Source organism: Peromyscus californicus, unplaced genomic scaffold, assembly GCF_007827085.1.
Source record: "Peromyscus californicus insignis strain IS unplaced genomic scaffold, ASM782708v3 Scaffold_3__1_contigs__length_106647218, whole genome shotgun sequence".
NCBI lineage: Eukaryota > Metazoa > Chordata > Mammalia > Rodentia > Cricetidae > Peromyscus > Peromyscus californicus.
In genome coordinates, this window is record NW_026294551.1 from 22927701 (window position 1) to 22934749 (window position 7049).

Below are 7049 nucleotides of genomic sequence, written 5' to 3' on the forward strand. Positions count from 1 at the left end.
TTTCTGGTCTTCACGCCTTATATATCTTTCTGCCTTCTACCATCACTCCCTGGGATTAAAGGCTCACCTCTTGGGATTAAATGCCTGTGTCACCATGCCTGGCTGTTTCCAATGTGGCCTTGAATTCACAGAGATCCAGAGGGATTTCTGTCTCTGGAATGCTAGGATTAAAGGCATGTGCTACCACTGCCTATCCTCTATGTTTAATCTTGTGGCTGTACTCTTTGACCCCAGATAAGTTTATTAGGGTGCACAATATTTTGGGGAACACAATACCACCACATTTATGCCCTTCAGTTACATTGGAGGGCTGCTGCACAGGAAGGATTCCGTGCCTGATGTTGTAAACCCATTCCATCACCCGTGACTGGGAGGTTTATAGGTATGAGGGAGGAACTTACACTGCTGTTGTTTAACTCATTGACATGGCATCAAACTGCCCTCTAAATATCTGTGTTTATTTCTATAGACCAAAGCTATTTTCTCAGCCTTAATCAGAGAAGCCTCTCTGCCGCCACTGGTATGAATGCACAGTCTCATGGCTGCCCAAGATCTGAGAATACATGAAGATTGATGGACCAGCACCAAGGAAGACATTTGTGCCACCCCCTCCCTGTAAGGCTCAGAGAAAACTCAGGAAGACTGTAAGAGCTGGAAGATGGGAAAATGTCTGTAAAATGTTATCCTCCAAAGCCCAGGGCAACCATTGATTTTTACAAACTCATAGCAGATGTAGTTAGTTTTATTGAACATGTACAAGATCAGCCCTGTCAATAATCAATGGTTGATGGGGGAGGGATTCATAAGACCCAATGCTTCATTGTTGAACTATTTTGATAAATTCTGGGAGAAGAAGAGTCTTCAGATTTGTGCCCATTGCTGAACTCACCATGCTCCATTGGATAGCTCCAAATCCCTGGACACTTGGACAGCCCTGCTTAAAGTCTTTGGGCCACTCACCAAAACAAATAAAAATGAGTATGGAAAAGAGATTCATATGAAGTGGATGGGTTGACATGGGTGGCAGTGAAATCAGGGAAAGGAGGGGGTAAGAGCGATCAGTATGCATTATAAACATGTTTGAAATTGTCAGGGAACAAATTTGATTAATTAAACAATAGTAATAACAATAAGTAAATAATAATAATAATAATAATGTTGCCCACAAAGTAAGAAAAAGCCAACACAGCTATTCTGTTCAGGGTCTGTGCTTAGATTCCTAGTAGCACACTAATATTTTCATATGTTAATGTTCTTCTGAACACTTATAAGTTATAGCAGTCTGCTTTTTGTCTCTTCTCACTTATAGAGGTTTTAAGGTTTAAACAAAGGATGTGCCAGCTAGAATATGGAGAAATGTGCCTGCTGACTCAACATAGCTAAGAAGCTAATGCTACCAGATTGTCACCAGATCCATAAGCACAAAAACAGGCAAGCTATGGGTCTTTGGGAAGACAGCCAGCTACTCTGCTGACAGACACTGAGACTTTCAAAGACATAATAGGTGAAGCTCTGAGTTGGTAAAGAAGGCACTTTGGGGTCTGGGGAGATAGCTCAGTTGTTAAGACCACTGGAAGCTTTTGCAGAGAGCACAGATTTAGTTCTTAGCACCTATATGGCAGCTCACTACTGTCTGTAACTCTAGTTCCAGGAGATCAGATGCCCTCTTCCGGGTTCTGTGGGCATTGCGCTTATATGATGCACATAATACCTGTAGACAAACATTCATATCTTTATATATTCGTAAACAAGTTGGCTTTTATGACAGATAAACTCATAACTGACTTCAAAGCATGTTATGAAGGGATAAAATAAAGGGGTTTCTAGTCTCAGACCAGGTCTTCTTATCCTTATAGGAATAATGGAAAGGGCTGAGATATCACTGAGCCATGGACATCATTCCTGGCCAGAGCACAAGAAGGGAGAAGTGACAGGCCAAACAAGTTTTTATATAAATGAAGGATGAGAGAGTCTCCGGTGGGTCAGGGGAGACAGAGGAGGATTTTAGATGAGGTGGTATTGTGTTCCCCGAAATATTGTGCACCCTAATAAACTTATCTGGGGTCAGAGACAGAACAGCCACAATATTAAACATAGAGGATAGGCAGTGGTAGCACACACCTTTAATCCAGCATTCCAGAGGCAGAAATCCATGTGTTCAAGTATACAGCCAAGCATGGTGACTCACGCCTTTAATCCCAGAAAGCGAGCCTTTAATCCCAGGGAGTGAAGCAGAAAGCAGAAAGATACATAAGGCGTGAGGACCAGAAACTAGAAGCATTTTGGCTGGTTAAGCTTTCAGGCTTCTAGCAGCAGTTCAGCTGAGAGTCATTCGGATATGAGGACACAGAGGCTTCCAGTCTGAGGAAACAAGATCAGCTGAGAAGTTGGCCAGGTGAGGTTAGCTGTGGCTTGTTCTGCTTCTCTGACCTTCCAGCTTTCACCTGAATAACTGGCCACAGGTTTGATTTTATTAATAAGACTCTTTAAGATTCATGCTACATTTAGATAATGAAGAAGAACATCATCCTTGAACCTTTCAGGGTGGGATTCCATTGTTTGTGGACTTCCTATTCCTTTAACTGTCCTAGGACCTCTGTTGAGTGTGGGCTGAAGGCTGGCAGGCAGGAGATGATGCTGTCAGTCACGAATTAACTAAGGAGGTGTAGAATACGATGGTAATGAATCTCAGGGTGGACTTCAGGTCAGCATAATGTCTTTTAGAGCATTTTTACCCATCCTCCTACCATACCCTGTTTCTTAAGAATAGCAAAGGATCTGGATGTCTTCATAGCTGGCTAGAGAAGTGTCATGTATGAAACATTAACTCTGCGTTTCAGAAATAACATTTTTCAGGGTTTAGAAGGTTTTCAATGGTATCAAAAGTTACACTAAGTCAGAAAACTTGTTATGAAAACTACACATCCAGGTGCTCAAGAAATCAAGAGTTGAGATTCCCTGTGGAGGGCACAACACAACTTGTAAGTACATATGTGTCCAGGTGTGCAGCACACACATTTACAACAAGCAATTGGGAGGAAGAGACAGGCAGATCTCTGTGAGTTCCTGCCAGGGTGCTTTACAGAGAGAGCTCCAGTACAGTCAGGGCTACATAAATAGATTCTGGTTGGTTGTTTTAAAAGAGAATAGCACAGGTAGCTACAGAGCCATTTTGTGTAAAAGAGAGTAACTCAGAGATGAGGAGAGCAGGCCCTGGTGCAGGTGGTGGGAAGGAGAGTCCAGGGAGCTGCACTGAGACAGGGCTTGCCCAGCACAGCACAGCAGAGGGACATGGTTCCTTCCTTGTCTCCTTTATTTTTCCTATTAGCATGAGATATCACCAAGCACTGGAATATTATTTGAGTGTATAACAATTGCAGTATTAGAATGTTGTCTATCTAGTATCAGAAATAGAAGAGATCAAAAGGTGTTGACAAGTGTGTGGAGGATTGGGACTCTTCAAACTTTAAAAATTGAAAAAGTTTTATGTATTATATTTTATGTGCATGATTGTTTTGACTGCACATATATACGTATATTTATTAAATTTTACATATATGAGTATTTTGCCTGTATGTATGTATGTATGTATAGCACATGCCCAGAGATGCCAGAAGAGGTCATTGGATGTCTTGGAACCCAAATTACAGGTGGTTGTGAGCTGCTATGTGGATGGTGGGAACTGAACCCAGGTGCTCTCAAGAGCAATGTGTACTCTTAAGAGCTGAGCCATCTCTCTAGCCCCAGAAACTGGTACTTGTACACAGCAATGGGAATGTGAAGAAAAGCAGTTGTGCAGATCATTACAAAGACTCCTCAAAAAAGTAAAAGGAAAGGGACATTATGACTTCGTAGCCATATCTCAGGATATTTGTTCAAGATCATTGATATCAGAATTTTTTTAATATAAATTTTTATTTTTAATCATGCCAATTTATTGAATGTAGTGAGTGAATCTATGAAATCCCTTTAAGTATATCATGCACTCATGTACTTATATGATATTTGCTCTTCCACAGCCCTTCCCCTTAGTAGACCCCCTTTCTCACAGACAATCTACAGGATTTGAAGTTTATGTGTAAAATCTTGGTTTCCAAGTGAGAACACTTGCTTGATAATTTGTCTTTTTGAATTTGGTTTATTTCATTCAACATGATAATCTCATATGCCCTGGTTTTTTTAGCAAATGACATGAAATCAGAGTCCTAGAGGGATATTGACACTCCTAAGTTTATGCCAATCCCATTAAGAACTGATAAGATGTGAGAAGTAAATAGATAAAGAAAATATGACATAAAAGCCACTGTTTTTAAATGATTCCATCCAAGTGACATTTATAAAAGTCAGACAGCAAAGGAGAGAACAGACCCTTGGTTTATGGGAGCTGAGGTGGAGGAACTAGGAAGATGGCAACCACTGGGCATTAACTTTCAATTATTCCAGCTAGAAACTCTCCATGGATCTGTTGTTCACCATCATGCTAGTGTTGCTGATTCAGGGCATCACATTGAGCATTTGAAAGTCTAAGATTCTGTGGATTTTTCATTAAGTGATTTATCATAATAAAATGATAGACAATATGGAATGATGATAGCACAGAGTTTATTAAAATTGCTTGCTTCCAAGGACACAACTCATTAGTGAGCAGAAAAAAGAAAACAGTACACAAAATTCTGGGGAAATTCAGGAAAAAACAGAGTTGAGAAGATATTGGTTAAATAAAGTTATTTTGGGGGAAGTGTTTTGTTATTTGGTGAGAGATATAAAGATCTTGGTTCAGAATTTAAACTGATTCCAGACATTCACATCAGGCCCCCATGAAGATGGCACAGGATCCATAATCTCTGGAGATGAAGAGAATGAGGGTGAGGACTCCATTCTTCCTCAAAGCATTTCCCACACTTAAGAAGGAATTTACATTGGTCAGGTTTCCTGGTGAGAAGATGAAGGTGGTCAGCAAAGGTTGAGATGTGGCTTTGTGTTGCTAGGTCACATCAGCTCTCCCCAGAGCATGGCAGTGCAGATGTTCCTTTGTGGAGCAGGTCAGCAGCAGCAGGGCTGGCAGCAGGGTGTGCTGCAGCTGATGCTCACACAGGTTGGTTTAAAAGAGGTGGTCTTGCGGCAGGTGGTTTCACAGCAAGTTGGTTGGCAGCAGAGCTGAAAGGAGCAGGGCTGACAGCAGGTGGGCACACAGCAGCAGGGCTGGCAGCAGGTGGGCACACAGCAGCATGTGGGCACACAGCAGCAGGGCTGGCAGCAGGGCTGGCTGCAACCAATGGTCACACAATTAGTTTTGCGACAGGTATTCTTGCAGCAACTGGTTTCACAGCAAGTTGGTTGACAACTGATCTTTATGGAGCTGGGCTGGCAGCAGCTGGGCTCACAGCAGCAGGGCGGGCAGCAGGGTGTGCTGCAGCAGATGCTCACACAGGTTGGCTTGCAACAGGTGGTTTTGCAGCATGTCCTTTCAGAGCAGCAGCTGGATTGGCAGCAGGGTATGCTGCAGCAACTTGGGGGACAGCAAGGCTGGCAGCAGACAGACTCAGGGCAGCTGCTGGATTCACAGCAAGAGGTGGTCTTGCAGCCGGTGGTCCTGCAGCAGCTAGGCTGACAGCAAGGCAGGCAGCAGCAGAGGGTCATGGTATCGGGTGTGGAGGGTGATAGTCTGTTCACAGGTGAGTTTTCAACAGTGTAGCAAGTTCTTCCATTCAGGGCCTTTTATACAACCGTCCTCCAAGGTTTGGGCCAATCAGAAAGACTCTTCCTCTTTGTTGACCATTTCCATATTTAATTTGTGTTTTTGAAGAAGGAAATTCTCACCTAATGCTCTGAATCATTTGAAAGTATTCATTGCTTACTTGGGAACAGCTCACTTGAACTTGTTCCAATAAGTCATGGGTTCAGCCCTTCAGTGCTGTTGTAACTCTCAACACCATCTGGTCCTTTGGTAGCTCGGGCCTCGATGGGAAGGTCAAGATTAGTTTGTTCTTACCACTTTCTTCTGCTATCTGCACTTAGGTTTACACATGTCTCTGGGTATGTGTAGCATGAATCTTAAAAGTTCTTATTAATAAAAACAAACCTGGGGCAGGTATTGGGGTGAATACTGGGAGATCAGAGAAGCAGAACAAGCCACAGCTACCTCACCTTGCCAGTTCCTCAGCTGGTCCTGTTTCCTCAGACTGGATGCCTCCGAGTCCTCATCCAGAATGAATCTCAGCTAACTGCTGCTTGAAGCCTGAAAGCTTAACCAGCCAAAATGCTTCTAGTTCTTGGTTTTCATGCTTTATATACATTTCTGTTTTTGCCATCACTCCATGGGATTAAAGGCTCACTTCTTGGGATTAAAGGCATGTGTCACCATGCCTGGCTATTTCCAATGTGGCCTTGAACTCACAGAGATCCAGAGGGATTTCTGTCTCTGGAATGCTAGGATTAAAGGCATGAGTGCCATCATTTTCTAGCCTCTCTATATAGTGGCTGTCTGTTCACTGACCCCAGATGAATTTATTAGGGTGCACAATATTTTGGGGAACACAATATCACCACAGTTATGATGGTGCTGTATTCACAGTGATGTACTCTCTGCCTAGTTCCCTGAGTGTTGCCCACAAAGCCCAATTCCAAAGTGTCCCGGGTGTCAATCTCTGTGTAATTTCCTCTCCCTCTGTGTGTGGGGTTTATTTAAAGGCGGTTTGAGATAAGGGTATATGGAGTGATGTGTTTCATAGCAGATTAGAACCCAGAACTGATGGGTATAAAAAGAAACAGCATATTAGAAATAAGGAGACATCAGTGGAGTGTGGTGACCATCAGTCTTGACTGTCCTCTCCAGGGTAGTTGTGCTGACCATCAATCCTGACTGACTGTCTGCTCCTGGGTAGATGTAGTGACAATTAATCCTGACTGACTGTCTGCTCCTGGGTAGATGGGGTGACATTCAGTCCTGACTGACTGTCTGCTCCTGGGTAGATGTGGTGACATTCAGTCCTGACTGACTGACTGGTCCTGGGTAGATGTGGTAACCATCAGTCTTGACTGACTGTCTG

At 43.1% G+C, this 7049-nt stretch overlaps 1 pseudogene; it reads right to left on the reverse strand.

Moving 5' to 3' along the window:
* Positions 1–4989: 4989 nt before the first annotated feature.
* LOC128121610 (keratin-associated protein 9-1-like) lies at positions 4990–5640 on the reverse strand (annotated as a pseudogene).
* Between the last annotated feature and the right edge of the window lie 1409 nt (positions 5641–7049).